Here is a 23,053-nt window from a genome sequence, read left to right as displayed (position 1 = left end):
AGGTCTCCTAATGCTGTGCAGCCCCCTACTGGAATAATTGATGCACGAGCAAACAAGGCCCTTTCATCGGCCTTGTCCGTGAAACAGCCGGCAGGCCGGCCAGCTTGCCCTGTCCAGGGCCAGCAATAGCCCAGGGCTGCATATAAATTCTTCATGGCCTGTTTGTGATCATATGCAGGCCAAGCTGCTCCCCCCAATACTGGATAGAGGGTTGCCAGGGGAGTCATGGCCTTGGTGATATGCCATCCTTGTGCTTCACCTACTCTTAATAATTTTCCCGTTGCCATGCGATCCAAACACATGGGGCAATATGTCAGTATACCGCCGTCCCAAGCGCATGTACACGTGGCCACTTGTTGAGCCCGTGCATCTATGATCGGTCCGGTCTCCCACTGTGCAAAGACCACCATTCTTGCCAAGATGGTGATCCGACAAGGGTGGCACACCATGGCATCCAGCACTTTGACCGGGAGCCTGTCCTCGTTCCTCAGGGCAAACTCTGACCACCTAGTAGGCAACAAATTTGGTGTCGAACAAATGACACATGCTTCGTCGACCCTTGTCCAGCGAAAATGTTCCGGTCCATCGGGAGTGCCCCCCCTCTTGGCCAATTTCACTAGATTTAGGGCCCTTCCGGCTTGAATCCCATACGGCGACCGTCTTACGATGACCGCTCCTTTGTGCGCGGCCAAGCGCACGAAGGCCGGGAATGTACTGTAGTCGGTTGCCATATATCTTCTAAGTTACTTCTTTGTTTTAATTGGGTCAGCCGGTAACGGCTTCAGCTGTTCAACCCCCTGGATTCCTTTCCTCTTCAGTCGTACTGTGTTGTCATCCAAAACCGCACTGACTATGTCCAAGCAGTCGTACTTGGCCTTTACTGCAGTCTTGCTGTTCAGGTCTCTCGACTTGACCCACACCTTCTGTCCAACGCTGAACCGACACTTCTCTTTATGCTGGATCGAGCCGTCTTGGGTCCTGCCCACTTCCTGTGACACAAAGCGCCGTTGGTTGAGTTCTTCGGACGGGGAGGGCCGGCTGGCCCTAGTCCTTCCGTTCAGGTCTGCAACCAAATCAAGTAGTTTAGTACTCCATTCTTTCCCGTTTGCATTTTTTCCCAGCCAGGTTTTAACCAGCCCAATGGTTCTCTCTGCCACCCCGTTTGCCTGTGGTGTGTACGGAGGCGAATAGACTCTGACTATTCCCTGTTCACGACACCACTTGTCCACCTGGGCATTCTTGAAATGAGTTCCATTGTCTGTTCTCAATTCTTTGGGAATTCCCAGCCACATGCACCCGTCTTCCAGTGTCTTGATCACGCTGTTTGCGTTGGCTTTCCTTACTGCTTTTAGCCCGACATGTCCTGACATCGAGTCAACAAGCACAACAAGGTATTTCTCACCCTTAGTGCCACATATCCCCAAGGGCCCGGCTACGTCCATACAAACCGAGCCCCACGGCACAGTACTCCTGATCGTCAATCCGTCCGTGCGATGTCCTCGTCGCCCTGCGTTATATTTGTTGCACGGATTACAATCACGCAGGACCGCACGAATCGTCCTGTCAGGGACCCAGAGTTCCAGCATTTCTAATTCTTTTCGCGTAGGCAACGGACCCGCGTGGCCTAGTGCTTCATGTACTGCCGACACGACCTGCCTTACGCTTTCATCTGGGACCACTTTTCCGCGAGGGGTCTTGTCCCAGTTTTCTGCCCCTACAACTATTATTCTTCTTTCTTGGACGTATCGATCAACTTCATTATTCCCTCTCCAATGAGCTCCTTCTTTCACATGAGATCTTTGGTGGACGACATCAAGACACATATTCAGCCGCAACTCAGCTATTTTTTTCCACACCTCATAGTGGGCTACTAGCTTCCCCCTCGTCCCTTCAAAGCCGTTGTCCTCCCAAATGGCTAGGTCGAATTTGAGCGCTTGTGCACAATAATGACTGTCAGTTATTATTCTCACGCGTCCAGCGTGATTTTTCTCCGCATCTAACAGTCCTTCCAGCACTGCCGTAGCTTCTCCTGCCTGCGCGCTGCCGGGTGTCCTACCTTTGCGGCGGCAACGCTCCTCTCCATTTTGTTTCAGAATAAAACCCCAGTGGGCATTCTGGTCTCCTTCCTTTTTTGACCCGTCGGTGTAAAGAGTCCATTCATAGGGCTTTTCTTTTTCTGTTTCTTTTTCCAATGTCTGCTTTTTGGTGGAGGTTGTTGTCGGACCAATCTCTAAGTCGGGATCCAATAGGATGTCCTCCCATCTTCCCCACCTAGTATTGGTCGCTTTTGTGCTTTCGATTGTGGACTTCCTAAGGAAACGATGCACGTTGCTTCCGGTTTGGACTTTGATACCTTGCCCTTGTGCCAGGTCTTTCAAATTGCTCCAGTACTTGGCTAACACTGCAAGTTCTTTCTCCTCCTGGGGAAATTTCTTCTCGACACTGGAGAGGGTATAGGTCCACAAAGCCACCAAGCCAGCACCTTCGTTGCTGACCGTCACCATTGCATCATTATCCTCGCAATGCACCTTCGCGACAAGTTTTACTGTCAAACTTCGTGGCTCAAGCCGCACGGCTTCTCGGACGGCTTGTTTCAAGTTATTCAAATTTTGATTGTCATTGTCTGACCACTGCCACTTCGCCGTTTTTTGGCTCTCCGGAGCTTTCTTCAAGCGCGCGTACAGCGGCCTTGCGTGTTTCTGATAGTGGGGAACATGATCCCGCACATAGTTGCACAGTCCAAGTATTCGCTGCAACTCTCTCTCCGAACTCGGAGGTGAAATCCGTTCGATTTTTTGTCGAAATCCCTCCGAGATGCCTAGGTCCTCGGTCACCTGGAACCCCAAGTAATCTACTTGGAACCGGGCTAGTTGGCATTTCTTGAGATTCAGCTTCAGACCTGCAGCGGAGACTCGTTCCACAACCTTTTGCAGCAAGTCTAGATGTTCCTCTTCTGTGTCATTTGAAACAAACACATCATCGATATATACTGTGACATCCAAGCCATCCAAAACTTGTAAGACAGCTGATTGAAACACATTCGGGGAATTCTTGTATCCTTGCGGCAATCTTTGCCACACGTACGACTTCCCCCTGTGTGTAAATGCTGTTTTCCCTTGTGATGTTCTGGCTAGTCGTAATGAAAAAAATCCATTTGCCAAGTCAATGCATGACTTGTATTTCTTCACTTTCAGCGTCTTGAGGGATGCTTGGGGATTTATGAGGCTCGCTCTATTAGCCACCGTCCGGCGGTTAAGAGCTTTAAAGTTGATCACCGGCCTCCAGCCTCCTCCGGTCGCCGCTGGTTTTTTCACTGCTTGAATTGGGCTGTTGGTTACCGGATTTGGATCTTCCCGAATGATGCCAAGCTGTAAAAGTTCCTTTACAATTGTTTCCATTTCAGCCACTGCTTCAGGGTTCAGGGGGTATTGTCTTACAGGTGGATGCACTCCCCCCTCAATGGTGTGGATGTACTTTGATCCAAGGTCTCCACAATCGTTCTTGAAATGCGCCACGGCTGCTTTCTCCAATATTTTGGTCAGCCTCCGCTTTCCGTCCGGGGACAGATCGCTGTCTTGGACCAGTTGGCTCTTGACGGTCTCCACATCCACCGGCTTGTACCACTCATTAAGTGGCATAATTTTTGTCGGGCCCACACGGACTGCTTTTGCTCTTATTCAAGATTCAAGATTCAAGAGTTTTTATTCGCCATGTTTGAGCGTGCCAAACAAGGAATTTGACTTCGGTAAAACACACCCTCTGTTCAACATATAGGTGACTAACAACACTCAGGACATGTGAATAATGGCAAAAACAGTGTAGACAAATTCAAAAGGTGTGAAGAGCAGGATGTTATTGCACAGTAATGCCTCTGAGACTCTATGAGTGGTGTGAGTTCATCAGAGCAACAGCCCGGGGGAAGAAGCTGTCTCGGTGTCTGCTGGTTTTGGCGTACCGAGCTCTATAACGCCGTCCGGAGGGGAGTAGTTCAAACAGACTGCAACCTGGGTGAGAAGGGTCTGTAGAGATGTTCCTTGCACGTTTCCTGGTCCTGGACAGGTACAAGTCTTGGATAGATGGGAGGTTGATTCCAATGATCTTTTCTGCAGTCCTGATTGTCCGTTGCAGTCTGTGCTTGTCTTGTTTGGAGGCTGATCCAAACCAGACAGTGATGGAGGTGCAGAGGACAGACTGGATGATGGCAGTGTAGAAAGTCTTCAGAAGCTCTCGCGGCAGGTTGAACTTCTTGAGCTGTCTCAGGAAGTACAGCCTCTGCTGGGCCTTCTTCCGGACAGAGTCTATGTGGCCGGTCCATTTCAGGTCCCGAGAGATTGTGGTTCCCAGGAACTTGAAGGTGTCTGTGGAGAGAATAGTATTACTGCGGATAGTGAGGGGTAAAAGTGGTGAAGGGTCTCGCCTGAAATCCACTGTCATCTCCACGGTCTTGAGCGGGTTCAGCTCCAGATGGTTTTGGTTGCACCAGTGGACCAGCCGCTCCACCTCCTGTCTGTACGCAGTCTCATCACCGTCCTGGATCAGTCCGATGAGAGTGGTGTCGTCTGCATACTTCAGGAGCTTCACAGGAGAGTCATCTGAGGAGAAATCATTGGTGTAGAGAGAGAAGAGCAGTGGGGAGAGGACGCACCCCTGAGGGGCTCCAGTATTGGTGGTCCGGGTGTCAGATGTGATGCCCCCCAGCCTCACACGCTGTCTCCTGTTGGTCAGGAAGCTGGTGATCCACTGACAGGTGGGGGCAGGCACCGCAAGCTGGATGAGCTTCTGTTGGAGGATGTCAGGAGCGATGGTGTTGAACGCCAAGCTGAAGTCCACGAACAGGATCCTGGCGTACGTTCCTGGGGTGTCCAGGTGGTGCAGGATGTAGTGCAGTCCCATGTTGACCGCATCATCCACTGACCTGTTTGCCCGGTAGGCAAACTGGAGGGGGTCAAGCAGGGGGCCCGTGACCTCCTTCAGGTGGTTCAGCACTAACCTCTCGAAAGATTTCATGACCACAGATGTCAGTGCGACGGGTCTATAGTCATTCAAACCTGTGATGGCGGGCTTCTTGGCCACTGGAACGATGGTGGAGCTCTTGAAGCACGAGGGCACCTCACACAGCTCCAGAGAACGGTTGAAGATCCGTGCAAAGGTGGGCGCCAGCTGTTCAGCGCAGACTTTCAAGCAGGAAGGTGACACGCCGTCTGGGCCCGGTGCCTTCCTGGTCTTTTGTCTCCGGAACATCTGGCGCACTTCCTCCTCGCGGACCTGGAGTGCGGGTGCGGCCTCTGCAAGAGAGAGAGTGGGTGACAACGATGATAGAGGTGTGGACAGAGCAGTTGTGGGGAGAGGTGAGTATGTAGATTGTGCTGCAGGAAGTCCCGTTGTGTGGGAGGACCGATCAAACCTGCAGTAGAACTTATTCAGCTGGTTAGCAAGCCTTGGGCTCTCCACAGGACGGGGGGTTCGTTTCTTGTAGCCCGTGATGCTCTGCAGACCTTTCCACACTGTTGAGGGATCAGGATTGGCAGAGAGGTGTCTCTTCAGGTTCTCCCCGTAACACCTCTTGGCTTTCCTGACCTCTCGGTTCAGTGTGTTTCTGGTCTGCCTGAACAGGTCGCGGTCGCCGCTCCTGTAGGCCTCCTCCTTGACTTTGCGCAGCCTCCTGAGGTTCGGTGTAAACCAAGGTTTGACGTTGTTGTACGTGCAGAAGGTCTTAGTCTGCACACACAGATCCTCACAAAAACTGATGTATGATGTGACAGTGTCAGTGAGTTCATGCAAGTCTGAAGTTGCAGCTTCGAAAGCTCCCCAATCGGTGCAGTCAAAGCAGGCTTGGAGGTCCTGCCTTGACTCCACTGTCCACTTCCTCACAGTCCTCACCACAGGCTTAGAAGTTTTTAGTTTCTGCCTGTAGGCCGGGATCAGATGAACTAGACAGTGGTCCGAGAGTCCTAAAGCTGCACGAGCCGCAGAGTGGTATGCATCCTTGATCACGGTGTAGCAGTGGTCCAGAGTCTGTGCCCCTCTGGTGGGACACGTTACGTGCTGTCTGTATCTGGGGAGTTCGTGTGCGAGGTTCGCCCTGTTAAGATCACCCAGAACAATGATTAGTGAGTTTGGTAGAAGTTTCTCCATGTCTGTTACCTGGTCAGCCAGCATCTGCGTGGCTTCACTCGCACGTGCGTGTGGTGGGATGTAAACAGCCGCCATGACGATCGAGGAGAACTCCCGTGGTGAATAGAACGGCCGGCAGTTTATGAAAAGTGTTTCTAGGAGAGGGCTGCAAAACTCTTTCAACACCGTGACATCAGTACACCAACGTTCATTAATGTAGAAACAGAGACCACCTCCCTTTGATTTTCCGGAGAGCTCCGCGCTGCGATCTGCTCGCGTTAGCCTGAAGCCCGCTAGCTCAACGGCGTGGTGGGGCGTTCGTTCGCTGAGCCACGTTTCCACAAAGCACAGCGCGGCGGATCTGCTGAAGTCCGTGTTCCTTGAAGTGAGGAGCAGCAGTTCGTCCATCTTGTTCGCCAGGGAGCGGACATTCGCCAGATGAATTGACGGTAGGGCAGAACGGAACCCTCTCTGCCTCAGCCTTACGAGTGCTCCCGCTCGTTTTCCGCGCCGCCGTCGTCGTGCTAGCTTGTACAGCACCGCCGCTCCGGCTAGAATCTCCGACAAACAGTCTGAATCGAAGAGAACAGGAGAGAAAATACCAGAAGAAGACTGTCCGATGTTTAACAGCGCTTCTCTAGTAAAAGTGATCCGGGATGGACAGCAGAGGACACAGAAAACACACAAAATAAGACAAATAAACAGAGAGCGACTCACCGTGGCTGCCATCCGCGGCGCCATCATGACGTCATCATCGTTATCATTTCTAATCTTGTTTTTACTGACTGACGCTGGTGTTTCGGTTTTTTTAGATCCTCTGCGTCTCTCAAAGTCAATAGATTATGAGGCCCTTTGACCCAAACTATTCCTTTCCAAATTCCAATGGGCATATTAGTCACTGATCCATCTGCCACCATCACAGTTAGGTGTCCTATTCTTTTTAAGGCTTTGCGGGTCATTGACACCTCGGCTCCTGTATCCACCAAATATGGAGCTCCTTCGATTTCAGCGTAGAGGTTGTCTCCATCCCTGTAAACACCCGTCAGGGTGACCCGCGCCTCTTCTTCATTCATTTCCTGGGCCCCGCAGGGGCTGCAGCCTTGCGAGCCTCCGCCAGGGCCTTTCTTTCTTCTGGTGACATTTTGTCATATACGTCTTTTGCCACGTAACCTGTTGGGTTTACTTTACTATCCATTGATTTCGGCTTGACCTGGGTGTTCTGCTTCTGGTCATAATTAGACTTTTGCCCCTTCTCATAAGTTGGCCTTGGTGGTGGTTTCCGCCCTACTTGCGTCTCCTCTGTGCGAGAGCGAGTACTGCCCGATGGATTTGGCTTTTGTCTCTCCATGTAGTGTTTTGTTACTCTGTCCCATTTCTTTATGGATTCTTCGATTCGTGCCAGAGTTGCCTCCGCACCCAGTTTCACAAAAGTAGTGTCTTTGTCCTCGGTGACTGCTCTCAAAACTCGCACATATCTGCTCGGGTTTACCACTTGCTTCAACTTATGCCACACATTCAACAAGGTGAGACCCTGTCTGAGTGCTTCTTTAGCTCTGGTTATATGCACATCTTCGTCATCTTCTTCGTCATCCACCCATCTTTGATAGGCTTCTTGTGCTGTCTCATCTTGGCCGATGGGCTCGGCTGTAATGTATTGCAGCCACATCTTTTTTGACAATTCTCCACCCGGTCCGTCTTTGATTACTGGCCAAGTTGCCGATAAGTATTCTTTGACGCTTTCCTTCTGGTACTTAACGCGCACCATGTCTTTTAGGGTCTTAAAGGCTCTTGTTTCTCTTTCCATTTCGTTGGTGGGCACGTTGGGCGCCAAAATGTCAAACGCGCACTTTATTAAAGTGGCACCGGCTCTCCTGTAACGGGTTCAATAAGCCGGGGGTGAAGGGACTCGTCCGTAGCTGACCACCCGAGTTAAATTAATTCTACCAGAATCAATCTAATTTCTTTACGACGCCAATCCTTTTTAAGTCATCCGACGCGCGAGCCGAGTAACTCTATTCGAGGCGAGTCGTCGATATGACCGCGCCGTAATGATGGCTCCCTTCGGTTGTTTGATGCTGGTATTACGTTACGGATATTGTTTAGATGTCTTTGTTAAGACCTCAAGGATTCGTTGGTCTAGCGCACCCTAGCACTAGTTTTGTCGAAATAACTTTTGATATGGCCTCGCTCTACTTGGTTTGAGGAAGTAACAAGCTTACTTCCTATTTCTCGGAAGAAAGTCCCATTTGCGGAAGTATGTCAATGATAGTGTGTGAGAATGGATTTAATGTATTAAATCACTAATTCTAACTTGATATATTTAAACACTTAACCGTGAGAGTGCTTCCACCTATTTCCAACAACATAATATTTTACTTAATACGATTTAAAATGATTTAATCGGATTATTATTATCTTGCAATTTATTTTGAAGGCAAATTAGTCCCTCAAAATCATTCAAAGTAGCCTCTGACGCGGCCCGAAGAAACAGGAACGGGTTCGTGCCCGAAGGACATTTACTAATTATAGCTCTAACACTAATCCGAAAAGTCGAATTTGAAAACCTTCCTTATTGTTATTTATTATGGTATGTTTGCCTACCATAATAATCTCCTGTTTATAAACTGAGTTATCAACCCAACCTCAAACAATTAATTGCATACAAATTAGCGCACCACGAATTAAATGAGTATATAAAACACATTTATTGAAGAAGCATGAAATAGAATTACAAATCTCAATCCTCCAAAAACTGAACAATCCCACTCACTGATACACTTGCAAATAAAATCATTCAATCCCGGAGCACTTTTGATTGCAAAACAAAAATCAGAAAAGAGGGAAAAGGTAGCTACCAATTGGGTGTTATCTTCTTTTTGGTGGAAATAAAGTCGAGTGATCAGTTCGATTTTATTTCTAAAATCCAATTTGGAAACTAGTTAGGCCCCGTGAGGACAGACTACCCGATGACTGTCTCCTCCGCTTGCGGACATACAGAAGAAGTCTCCCCTCACCTAGTTTCTCACGCAAAGTTGTCCAGTCCAATTCTTTTGAGTAAATCCAAGTTAATCCAGGCCAGCGATCTTGCGTCTCACACAAGGCTCTTGAAGGCTGTAGAAAAAGTCTTGAAACTCATACGGGCTTCTTCACGTATGAACGCGGTCCGGGAGAGAGCCCCGCAGATGTCCAAGGTGACCTTTTTATAGACCTCTCTGGCCCCCCCCTTTCTCTATACTGTCCTCTATACTGTCCTCTATAATGTCCTCTATAATGTCCAGCTTCTCACGCTCATAGGTTATGAGTCATAACCTTGCGGTTTGAGCAGGTTTCCGCTCCACTCTCTTTCCACCAAAAATCTGTAGAAACCCTGGCAAGCACCTTATTTCCTCTTTTCTTCACTTCTCCTTTCATAAAACCAATATTTCAAAGTTACACTTTTTACTCAACCATTTAAATCAGAAATCAAAACCCTTGAATTTATGTTTTAACCATTTTCTTAACACACCACTCGTGGTGGGCCTCTTTTCCTAATTGTGTGATAATATTGCTTGATGCTGTTACAGAATATATTTCAGCCAAGCAAAGAAAATAAAATAAAAAATAAAAGAAAAAGAAAAACTCATTTGTTCTTCCCTTTCCAACAATTCTTAACACACCCCTATTCTTATATGGGTGGGCACCTTAGTCTAATTCTGTGATAATATTGCTTTAAGCGGTTACAGAATATATTTTAGCCAAGCAAGTAAAATAAAATAAAAACCATTTTTGTGCTTCCATGTGTGACCCATAATCCGACCCCTCTTTCTCTTTGGTCTCCTGCACCGGTTTGGCTCCATCTTTTGGAGAATTTTGGAATTTCAGCTTTGCCAATTCATTCAATATTCCCCCACCTAATTTTGCACCATCTGCTGTTAAAATTTGGAATGTCAGCCCCGCCAATTTATTACTGGGAGCAATCCATACTCACTTTATGCACCATTTGTTTCCCCCCCCACCTCCATGTTACCTGACAGGGTAGGGGTGCACCAGGGATCAGTGCTCAGCCCATTACTGTTTGCTATCGTGATGGATGTGGTATCGAGGGAAGTGAGGGGTGGACTACCATGGGAGCTGCTCTACGCGGATGACCTGGTATTGATGGCTCACAGCCGAGAAGACCTAGCTAGGAAGCTAGCGGCCTGGAAGACATGCCTGGAAGTGAAAGGAATGAAGGTGAATGCGACAAAATCAAAGGTCATGGTCGGTGGTGCTGGCCTGGGAGTGATATCGCAGTCAGGAGCATGGCCATGTGGAGTTTGCGGGAAGGGAGTGCAAGCTAACTCTATCCGGTGCAAGGGTTGCCAGAGATGGGTACACCGAAGATGCAGCGGAGTAAAAGGCAGCCTACTAGCTGCAAGTGAGACCTTCCAATGCAAGCGGTGTAGGGGAGAAGTCGCCCAAGCAGACCCAGCTGAGCAAGAGGGGGCTCGTGGTAGATGGGGAGATGTACGAGGTGGTGGACAGCTTCTGCTACCTTGGAGACATGCTTAACGCTGATGGGGGGGTGGACCTAGCAGTGAGCACAAGGGTGAGAAGCGGGTGGAAGAAATTCAGGGAACTCATGCCCTTCTTCACATCTAAGGCCCCATCCCTGAAGATGAGAGGCCAAGTGTACTCAGCCTGTGTCAGAAGTAGTATGACGTACGGAAGTGAGGCATGGGCCCTGAAAACAGAACATGAAGACAAACTAAACAGAGCAGAAATGAGGATGATCAGATGGATGTGTGGTGTGTCAATGAGGGAGGAAAAGACCAGTGCAGAGCTGAGACAGAAGATGGGAGTGGAGGCCATAGTGGATGTGGTGAGGAGAGGCAGACTGCGATGGTACGGACATGTAGTGAGGAAGGACGAGAACGACTGGGTGAAGAAAGTTATGTCGTATAACGTAGAGGGAACAAGACCCAGTGGCCGACCTAAAAAGACCTGGCAGATGACCGTGGCAGCCGACATGAAGGCACTCGGCATCAACCACGAGATGGCCATGGACCGTTCCTGGTGGAAGAAGGCCATATCGAGAACCCAGTCCAACCCAGCGGCGCCTGGAAAGCGGACTTTAAAACGATGATGATGATGATGATGAACAGCATTAAAAAATATTTTACCAAAACACTACTATCAGTGATTCTCATTAAACACGGCACTGTTATTATGAATAATATTTCCATCACTTCAGCGCCTGCAGGCCAAATTTATGAAAGATGTTTATCTAATGAGGCAAAATCACATCAAACGGCAGACATTCTGACCAAATACATCGTCTTGAATTACAGTGAAATAATACATCGAAATAAAGTAATAAAGAAATCAATAGTATTGTTGGTCTCCCTTTTTTGCGAGTGCATCATGGTCTGGAGTAAAATTTGTTGTGGTAATTCTTAGGATGGAGCCGAGGTGTCGGTCCTCTAACCTAGATCTGTGACGGGCTTTGTTGACGTTCATGCAGCTGAACGTCTGCTCACACACGTAGGTCGAGCCAAATTGTCCACTCCTTTTTTTAAACACTCGGCACTCAGTGTCCACCTTTCTTTTCCTCGGGCCACTCATTTTAATGGAAGGATTCCAGGGGAAGGTTTGTGGGTGGCATTAGCGTCAAACTGTATCTGAAAGCTCAGCACACGAATTACGAGAATTCTGACGTCACAGCCCACACTCGAAATTCGGCACTGATGAAAATAGAGCGCGGAGTGCGCCGGGTCCGTACTGCTTACACTTGTGAGTGTGCACCGAGCTTTCTGAGACGGCTTCCGGGAGTAAATGCGCGAGCGGGCGCTTCCCCATCTATTGGGGGAAACATAATAATTGCAGGGAAAATGATTAATGATACAATTTATTCGGGTTTGGCAGGCCCCGTGGGCCGGATTTGGTCCGCAGTGTCATGTCTCGTCCCCAGTTTGGCTAAGTGTCTAGGTTGCCATAGTTTCTGTTTGCGTCACCCCTCCCTTCCTGTGTCACCTCAATCAATGTAACCGCGGTCACCTGCCTCGTGTTTCGTGTTTTGCTACGCGGATGACACCCAATTATATATGCCGTTATCGATGACAGATCCGCGGGATTGTTGTAATCTTGAGGCATGCCTTGCGGAGATCAAGCAATGGATGTCTCTCAACTTCCTTCGTCTTAACCCAGATAAAACTGAGATGTTGATAATTGGTCCAACTCGTTTTCAACACTTGTTCAAGGAAACCGCTATAACTATAGATAACCGTACTATCACTCAGAGCGATACTGTAACTAATCTCGGGGTAATGTTTGACCAAACTCTCTCCTTTCAAAAGCACATTAAGAATATAACCAGAATTGCGTTCTTTCACCTTCGTAATATTGCAAAGATTCGTCCGATCCTCTCGACCGGTGATGCGGAAACTATTATACATGCGTTCGTCACGTCGCGCCTGGACTACTGTAATGTACTATTCTCTGGTCTTCCTAAGTCCCGCATCAAAAGTCTACAGTTAGTACAAAATGCTGCTGCAAGGCTGCTCTCACGGACAAGAAAATGTGATCACATTACCCCAATATTAGCCAACTTACATTGGCTCCCGGTCCATTTAAGATGTGACTTCAAGGTTCTTCTGTTAACCTATAAATCACTGCATGGCTTAGCTACTTCGTATCTCGTCGACCTAGTTGTTCCTTATGTTCTGTCTCGTAACCTTCGTTCGCAAAACGCTACCCTTTTAGCGACACCGAGGGCCAAGAAAGTGTCTGCAGGGTCTAGAGCATTTTCTATCCGGGCTCCAGAGCTTTGGAATGCCCTCCCAATGGATATTAGGACTGCTACCTCAGTAGAAACATTTAAGACACGTTTAAAGACACATTTCTATGACATGGCCTTTAACTAACCTGTAGTGGCCGATTCGGCCGGAGTTTGTTTTGTTTTCTCTCCCCCCACCCCTCCCCGGCCGGGGAGGTGGTTAGGTGGCACCCAAGCTGACAGCGGCTATCTGGATTCTCGTGGGCCAATTCAGGTTGGGGGATCTGCAGCTCAACCTCCACTGCCAGGATAGTAGAGGGCTCCTCCGGCAGCCCTTCGCTCTGACTTGGACATCCACTTTTTTGATTTTCATATTATGTATTATTTGTGCCCTCTCTGCGTCCATTACAACCTGGTGATCCTGAAAGGGGGATCCTTCCATCTGTGGTCCCTTCTCAAGGTTTCTCATTTTCCCCTGGCAGGGTTTTTTGAGTTTTTCCTTGCCCTTTTGGGAGCTTAAGATCAGGGGATGCTTTGAGAATAATTGTCAATTTTTGTCCATGTGAAGCCCTTTGAGACTGCTTGTGATTTAGGGCTATACAAATAAACTTGACTTGACTTTTGTATTTAAGTCCTGTCTGCCCCTCGCTCACGGTCGGATCATTGTGTTGTTGTGGTCGTCAGGTCCTGTTGTTTTCTTGTCTCACGTCCTGGTCAGTCAGTCTAGTTCAGGGGTGGGCAAACTACGGCCCGCGGGCCACATCCGGCCCACGGGACCGTTTAATCCGGCCCGCCAACCCTGAATAAATTGTATTATTAAAAATTTTTTTGGGTCATTTTGCATGCAATGACTGCGTTTCCCCAGTAGATGGGGAACCGCTCGCCTGCGCATTTACTACCGGAAGCCGTGTCAGAAAGCTCGGTGCACACTCGCAAGTGCGTGTACGTACTCAGTAGTACGGACATGGCGCACTCGCGCTCTATTTGTATCAGTCCCGAATTTAGAGCGTGGGCTGTGACGACAGCATTCTTGTAATTCACGCGATGAGCTTTCAGATACAGTTTTACGCTAAAGCCACCCACAAACCTTCCCCTGGAATCCTTCTATTAAAATGAGTCGCCCAAGGAAAAGCAAGGTGGACACAGTGCCGAGTGTTTAAAAAAGAGTGGCCAATTTGGCTCGACATACGCGACGTGACGTTCAGCCACATCAACATCAACCCGTCACAGATCGAGGTAAACGGACCAACACCTCGGATCTCTCCTAAGAATTGCCACAACAAATTTTACTCCAGACTATGACGCACTAGCAAAAAAGGGAGACCAACAACACTGTTCCCACTGAAAATGAAGGGGAGGCTCTCAAGTTTGTTGTAAAAAAATGCATTTTGAATATGATTTGTACACATAGCAGGGATTGAAACTAGCGACCATTCTCATTTTCAAACAATGCAGGATGCTCAAGGACATTGATGCACCACCTGTTTGCGACTAATCTTAACCTGTAAAGTTCTTAAGGCTTACTTTAAGGAAGTGTTTCCCGTTTCCTCACCTCTGTTACCAGGTGTTTGTGAGTTAAAACTCTGCTCTGATGTTCACATACCCCTCACCGTGTTGCCGTTTTGATTACTTTATTTGGATGTATGCTTTCACCGATTCTTCAAGATGATATATTTGGTCAGAATGTTTGCCGTTTGATGTGATCTCATAAGATAAAAATCTTTCATTAATCTGACCTGCAGGCACTGAAGTGATGGAGACTGTTGTTCATAATAACAGTGTCGTATTTTATGAGAATCACTGATAGCAGTTTTTTAGTGAATTATTATTATTATTTTTTTAATGCTGTTAATAAATGCATTTGTTTTCAAAAAACTTGTTTGGAATATCCATGCTTTACTACCTACTAAAGGCCAAAATCTTTTATGCAATGACCTTTACAGGTCGCTTATATTACTTCACACAAACACTACGTCCATCTGCTCCTGGTTCGGCCCTCCGGTCCAAATTTAGAACCCAGTTCGGCCCGCGAGTCAAAAAGTTTGCCCACCCCTGGTCTAGTGTGTTGGTGGAGTGCCCAGTGCATGTCACTTCTCACTGTCAACCCTCACCGCTGGCTAGCAGTATGCGAACGGGAGAGACGAGTGCGTAAGTCTCTCCCTGCCAGTACATAGCCTCTTTAACAGCAAGCCCTATGTAGTGCCTCCATGCGGCGACACATGGTAACTGGGTACAACACGGACCCAGGCTAAACTACAAGGGACTCGGAGGAGGTTTGGCCTCTAGACGTTCGGCACGCAGGCCCACCAGTGTGTGGACACGCCCTGGTGCCCACGAACCAGCCCCCAACTATGGGTTAAATAGTACCACTGCCCAGTGGGCTCCTCGGGAGAGGAATGGGCTAAGGGAGTCAACCCCTACAGAAAATCACTTTCCCCTTGGGTTGGGGTCAGGAAGGGCATCCGACTGTAAAAAGTTTTGCTCCAAAAATATTCTCAGTATGGAAGAAAGCCATATCGAGAACCCAGTCCAACCCAGCGGCGCCTGGAAAGCGGACTTTAAACCGATGATGATGATGATGATGTACCATTGACATTTTTTTCATGCGAGAACGATTCAACATGAGTTACGGTGTAATCGATGGCGCACTGCGTGGCCGGCCCGTGAGGCTCCAAGGCTGAGCCGGCCTCCAGCAGCAACTCCGGCTGGGCTGCAAGGATGCTGGTTTCGTCTGCAATTCTCTTCTGCAGTTCGTCCACTGTCTCGTCATCTGTGACGCCATACCTCAAGATCTTGGCCGTGGTCATGTTTAAAACTTGAACCATCTCCGAAGAATAGACCATAAATGAAACTGAAATGAGTTGAGAGAACCACTATGCCACTGCCTCTTGAATTTCTTCCAAGTCACGAAACATTCAATATTATTCTAAGCCACATTGAACTTTGACACTGGGATGACAATGACAACTGAGAAAAATGTCAGAAAAAATGAACTGCTGAACCAATATGAGGCACATTCAAATTAAGCATATGTATCAGCATACAGTTACATTCAATAGTTACATATATCAAGCACATTCAAATGATCCCTTAATATTAAAAAAATCAAACTTCATATGTTTTGGTCTCAAATCACATATATTTAACAAATCACCAGCAATATATATTGATAACATCCCTATAACTAACGTGTGTTCTACACAATTCCTTGGCATTATGATTGATGGATCATTGTCCTGGAAATGTCATATCATGACTATTTCCACAAAAATGGCCAAGAGCATTGGTATTGTGCGTAAAACCCTTCATCTAATAAGCTCCGAGGTAGCCATATGCTATACTATTCAATGATCGAGCCGTATATTTACTATTGTAATATCGCTTGGCCTAGTACTCACCAGGCCAAACTTGAGCCTATCTATCGTCTGCAGAAACGAGCTCTAAGTGTAATATGTTGTGTACATCCGAAACATTCATCTCAGCCTCTTTTTACTCGGCGAGGTGTCCTCACTGTTTTTCAAGTCAATCATCTTCAAATTGGTCTCTTTGTTCATGGCTCATTGGGGAGAACCCTTCCCCTATTTTTTCATAACTTATTTAGACATAATTCTCAGGTCCATAATTACCCCACACGCAGCTCAAATGACCTCAGACCACCAATAGCCCGTACAGCCCAAACTCAGTTTAACATAGGCTACAGAGGGTCAAAGATTTACAATTCGCTGCCACTATTTTTATGGGACCAATTTAAGAAGGCTCTGAAATCACTTCCCTTAGACACTAAATACTTTCCACAGCTCAGTGGCCTAGTGGTAGAGTGTCCGCCCTGAGACTGGAAGGTTGTGGGTTCAAACCCCGGCCGGGTCATACCAAAGACTATAAAAATGGGATCCATTGCCTCCCTGCTTGGCACTCAGCATTAAGGGTTGGAATTGGGGGGTTAGATCACCAACTGATTCCCGAGCGCGGCACCGCTGCTTCTCACTGCTCCCCTCTCCCCCAGGGGATGGATTAAAATCACACGGGGATGGGTTAAATGCAGAGGACAAATTTCACCACACCCAGGTGTGTGTGTGACGATCATTGGGACTTTAACTTTAACTTTAATATGGTATGCTAAATGAACCTGGATCCATTCATTATTCTCTTTAGTTATAGTTTTGGTGTATTGTTCCTTATTGTTGTATGTTGTATGCCTTATCCATGTTATAATTTTTTTTTCATCTGTATGACATGTATTAGGATGCATATTTCTCTATCCATTGAAATTTTATCTTAAATCAAAGTCAAAGTCAAAGTCTGCTTTATTGTCAATTTCTTCACATGCCAAGACACACAAAGAGATCGAATGTATTCATATATCTGGAGAATGCCACTTCGCAAGCCCCTGGAGGGTTTTTTAGACATTCTCCATCACATTTATTTAATCTATGTACATTTTAAATTGTTTTTGTATGTGAAAATAAACAAACAAACAAACAAACAAACAAACAAACAAGCAAGGTTAGCAGATGTAGCTGTCTGTCAGACCCTAGTGGGAATTTAACTCACACCCTCTGATTTACAATTCTAGTGCTCAGCGGCCTTGCTTGGCTAAACTGTGTCAACCTTTTAGAAGATGAACCAAAAGAAACTCTTGAAAATGTAGTCTAACCAGGACTCTAGGCCAGTGAATTTCAACCAGTGTGGACACATTTGTGTGCCATGAGAAACTATAAAATGTCCCTTCATGTCCCCAAAGACAACAACAACTCATCACACAACTGCTGGTCACCAGTAACATGGACAAGATACGTGTAATTACACCCTCAACTATTATAAATTCAGCTTGCACTGTAATTGTTAAGCATATTGTTAGGGTGGTGCTCACTCTAACTTATTTTGCAAGAACCACACGGGAGACAAGTAAGTCCTTTTGGACACCTGCAGGTGGAGAGTCCATTCGTCGCTGTGCGTACAGCGATGATCGAATGAGGTCTGACTCAGGCCTCATGCAGGAGCATTTTTATTGAGAGAAACAGAGTGGGGGTGAGAGTGGACAGGATGGGGTTGAAGCCCCTGGCCTGCTGATCAAAGCATAGCAGGGGGTCTTTTACGACGTTGTGTAAACAAAGCAACTTTGATTGCTTCCTCTGCAGCTAGTCAATCAGTTCAAAAGATCTTAGCACTTTGTTCTACTACTTTTGTTAAGACAGGACAAGCTAGGTTAATTATTACAGGTTACATTCCAACATAATCATACGATCAAGATAATCTGTAAACCCTAACACATATTATCAGGGCTCAGTGAGAATTGAACTCATAACCCCTTGTTTACTAAACCAGTACCCTAACTACTGAGCTACAAGGTCTGATCTACGGCTGTTACTAATAAACTATAAACTATTCATGTACAATATTGCGAAATTAGGATGTGTCACAAATCAATAGGCACGTTTAACTACCATGCTACTATTTTGCGAGCAAGCAAAGCAAGATAGCTGGGCCAAGTTTGAGAACCAGTTAGTGTTCTCGAACCTCATAGCTGGTTGAAGCGCTGGTCTTGGAAAGCAGGGTCGAGTCCTGATTTGGATTCTCCTTTATGTACAAGTTTGAATGTGACAACAGTCATGCCTAACGAACAAAAGGACAAGGTGTGTCTTTTCATCAAAAAAGATGTGGCCAAATATTCTCTCAGAAGCGACATTTAAAAACACATGCAAGAACACACACAGGTGAGAAACCTTTTTCCTGCTCAGTTTGTGGTCAAAGAATCTCTCAGAACAGTCACTTAAAAATAAACACAAGAACACACACAGGTGAGAAACCTTTTTCCTGCTCAGTTCCTGGCCCAAGATTGTTAGGGTTGACAAATTATCTTGATTGTATGATTATGTTGGAATGGAGACTATATTGATTAACCAGTTGCTGAGGGGAAAAAAATATTCTGTTTGTTCCCACAACATCGTAAACAAAGTGCTAAGACCTCTGCACTGGTTAACCAGCTGCAGAGGAAGCAATCAAGTAGTTCTGTTTCCCCCAACATCATAAAACACCCCCTGCTCTGATTTGACCAGATGTCGGGGGTTCACCAAACCTGTCCACTCTCAGCCCCCCCCACCCGTTTTCTCTCAATCAATATGTCCTTATATGTTCAGAGTTTCTGAATAGATATTTGAAAGAGTAATATGGGACATGACTTTAAAATATATGTAGTCTCCGCTCAGCATCCGTCACCATTTAACGAATGCCAGTTTTAAGGCTGAATTCGTGTGTCACGTGACGTGCGTTCGCGTCGCACCGGAAGTCACGTTATGCAGCCCTATAATTGGCAAAAAAAAAAAAACTTTCTGAGGATGCAGCCTGTGAATTTAGACACAGCGAGTGAATCCTTTTTTTGCAAGACCAGTTCTCTTGCTAGCAAAGAGGCTTTAGCACCTACCGCTAATCAAAAATTCAAACACACTACTATCAGGCAGGGTTATGTTGCGTTTTGTTCAAGATGTCCGTCGTTGAGCAAAGAAAACAAAGATGTGGAGTAATAGTTGGTTCTTTATTTGCAAGATCTTGGGTTGCTTCACGGCAGTCAGTACAAGTGCACTTCAGCAGAGGAGAACAACCACGTCAGACTCCAGATCAGAAGGTTTTATATTCTCCGCAAGCAGGAATACGGAAGGGAAGAAAAGGGAGGGGAAAAGAAGGAAAAACATATCCTCATAAGAATGTCTTGTTGTCTCCTGAATGTTTTGTATCAATGTGTCATGACGTTAATAAGCTCTGCCTTATGTGTAATGGAAAAGTTACCAAGCTGTGTGTGCCGTGTCTGTGCTCTGATGGAGCAACTATGTTTTCATAAATTAATATAAAATTAATATAAAATATTTAGACATTGCTGTTGCTCCCTTTTCAGTATGAATACTGCTGGGGCCTGAATTTCCCCACCCCCGGGGATCTATAAAGTTTCAATCAATCAATCAATCAATCAATCAATCAATCAATCAATAAATCAATCAATCAATCAATCAATCAATCAATCAATCAATCAATCAATCAATCAATCATCTGACTTGGCCCACAATAGCTCCTACAAGATGTCTCCCAGGTCTCTTAGCTGGCTCGTATCTTTGTTTGTTAGCCTTGGAAACGCCTCTATCTTGTTTAGCAGTGTGTCCTCAATTGCTTCTGAGGAACGGTGACACTCTTCAACCCGTTCCCAAATCATCTTTATGCCTCCAGCGGGTACTGCATGAACCCTTTTCACCTGTTCTGCAGATCTTGGACCTAGCCACCTTGTTAGTAGGTCTAACTCCTCTCTTTCTGATAAATGTAAGTCTTTAGTCGCGCCAATAAATGATGCTTTCTATGCCCAATAATTTTGCGGTTTGTCGTCAAATTGCAGTAAACCAGCGCTGACGAGTTACCGTATTTTCACGATTAAAACGCGCACCGTAATAAAAGGCGCAGTCTCAGTTATGTGTGCCATGACTGTGTTTAACACACATAGGGCGCACCGCGTCATAGGGCGCGGGTTTTATATATACAATCCACGCCCACACTTGCCCCTTTAACGTTCTCATGGCGCTCTTAACTACGTCCGCCTTAATACAACATACACACACACACGCACATATACACACCCACACACACACGCACACACACGCACACGCACACACACACACAGGGCAGTGACTCTCCAATACACATAGATACCAAATGGTCAGGTGACGCTTTCCCGCCTTTTCCGGACAGTATAAAACTTTCTTATCTGGAGATGGGGGGTGTTGTTACATCTGCTGAAGTGCCATGTGTACTGACCGCCATTAAACAACCCAAGATCAAAAGTCAAAAGTCAAAAAGTCAAAGTCTGCTTTATTGTCAACCTCTTCACATGCCAAGACACACAAAGAAATCGAAATTACGTTTCCACTATCCCACGGTGACAAGACATAGTACACGACATACTACATACAAGCAAACAACACAAAATAAAAACAAGAAGGCACAAACAATGAATAATAAGAGGGATGAATAAATAATAAATAAACAAATAACACAATAAATAAATAAATAAATAAGAGGAGCAAAACGGAGCAAGTGTGCATACAGCAGACAGTCAGAATATAGCGCAAAAATACAGGACGCTACGCAGAAGGGGGGAGAGAGTTCAGGATCCTAACAGCCTGGAGTACGAAGCTGTTGGTGAGTCTGGTGGTGCGGGAGCGCAGGCTCCTGTACCTCCTCCCAGAGGGCAGAAGATCGAACAAAGAGTGAGCGGGGTGACTCACATCACTCACAATCGTGGTCGCCTTGCGGGTGAGATAGGAGGTGTAAATGTCCTTCAAGGAGGGGAGTGAAGCACCAATAATCTTACCAGCCGTGTTCACTATGCGCTGGAGGGCCTTCATGTTGTAGTCAGTGCAGCTACCACCCCAAACAGCAATACAACTGGAGAGGACGCTCTCAATGGTGCCACGGTAAAATGTAGTCATGACGGCCGGAGGAGCACACGCTCGCCTGAGTTTCCGCAGGAAGTACAGGCGGCGCTGGGCCTTCTTCGCCAGTGATGCGGTGTTGGTGGACCAGGAGAGATCCTCACTGATGTGCACCCCCAGGAACCTGGTGCTGCTCACTCTCTCCACCACAGCACCGTCGATGGTCAGCGGCAGGTGTCGGGTGTGACCCTTCCGGAAGTCAACAACAATCTCCTTGGTCTTGTCGACGTTCAGCAGGAGGTTGTTGTCCTTGCACCACGTGGTCAGAAGGTCAACCTCCAACCTGTATTGAGTCTCGTCGCCCTTGGTGATGAGACCCACCAGAGTCGTGTCGTCAGCAAATTTAACCATGCGGTTGGCGCTGTAGGTTGCAGCGCAGTCATGCGTCAGCAGGGGGAAGAGCAGCGGACTGAGTACGCAGCCTTGGGGGGCCCCCGTGCTCAGCGTGATGCTGGCGGAGATCTTGTCGCCAACACGTACCACCTGAGGTCTCTGACTGAGGAAGTCTAGTAGCCAGTTGCAGAGGTAGGTACTGAGGCCCAGCTTGGCGAGTTTGCAGATGAGTCGTTGTGGCACAATGGTGTTGAAGGTAGAACTGAAGTCCACAAACAGCAGTCTCACATACGAGTCCCTACTCTCCAGGTGGGTGAGGGCCGAGCAGATGGCATCCTCAGAGGACCGTTTGGCTCGGTACGCAAACTGGAAGGGGTCTATGGTGGGGGGTAGAAGGGATCTGATGTGCTCCATGACAAGCCGCTCAAAGCACTTCATGATGATGGGCGTCAGTGCCACGGGGCGGTAGTCATTGAAGCAGGACGGGGCAGGTTTCTTCGGCACAGGTACGATAGTGGCAGCCTTGAAACACGAAGGGACGACTGCTTGCTGCAGGGAAATGTTGAAGATGTCCGTGAAGACACCCGACAGCTCCCCAGCGCAGTCCTTCAGCGCTCGACCCGGGATGTTGTCAGGGCCCGCCGCCTTACGAGTGTTGATAGCGGCAAGCGCCCTCCTCACGCTATCAGCAGAGAGGCACAGGGGCTGCTCTTGTGGAAGAGGAGGGGCCTTCAGCGGGCAAGTGCTGTTCTGAGCGTCGAAGCGAGCAAAGAAGCGATTGAGATCGTTGAGCATACGGATGTCGCCCTCACAGCTCTGCGGCGCGGGCTTGTAGTCCGTGATGGTCTGAATGCCCTGCCAAAGGCTCCGTGCGTCCTTGCTGTCCTTGAAGTGGGCGGTAATCCTGCAAGAGAACGCCCTTTTCGCCTCCTTGATGCCCCGGGACAGGTCGGCTCTCGCTGTCCTCAAGCCAGCCTCATCCCCCGCTCTGAAGATCTTGCCAATAAAGAACCAACCGTTACCCCACATCTTAGTTTTCCTGACCAAACAACGGACATAATCAACAACACGCAACAGTCGTTGATGGAATCGAACCTGCACTTTCTTAACTGTGAAGCGGACAGTTCACCACCGAGCTGCCAAAAAAAAAAAAAAAAAAAAAAAAAAGTGCGAATGATTGTTTGTCTCTGTGTGCCCTGCGATTGTCTGGCAACCAGTAACAACGTGTCCCCCGCGGTACAGATAATGGACGGAATGGATGATTTACATTCAGTAAATAACAGGACATTCAGGTGATAACAGAACAGACCTTCTCCTTCCCTCCCATTCCCTTCCTAGTTCCTGCTTTTGGTCAGTATAAAGCCTTCTGATCTGGAGTGTGACGTTGTTTCATCTGCTGAAG

General features: G+C 47.3%; 1 long non-coding RNA gene across 1 annotated transcript; it reads right to left on the bottom strand.

Moving 5' to 3' along the window:
* Positions 1-14,166: 14,166 nt before the first annotated feature.
* On the bottom strand, positions 14,167-20,613 carry LOC119137946. Its single transcript, XR_005101053.1, has 3 exons — positions 20,502-20,613; positions 18,450-18,460; positions 14,167-14,179 (listed from the first exon to the last, which is right to left on the bottom strand). It is a non-coding gene; the product is annotated as an uncharacterized LOC119137946 (long non-coding RNA).
* Between the last annotated feature and the right edge of the window lie 2,440 nt (positions 20,614-23,053).

Source organism: Syngnathus acus, chromosome 19 (assembly GCF_901709675.1).
Source record: "Syngnathus acus chromosome 19, fSynAcu1.2, whole genome shotgun sequence".
Taxonomy (NCBI): domain Eukaryota; kingdom Metazoa; phylum Chordata; class Actinopteri; order Syngnathiformes; family Syngnathidae; genus Syngnathus; species Syngnathus acus.
This window is presented reverse-complemented; position numbering and strand designations above follow the sequence as displayed.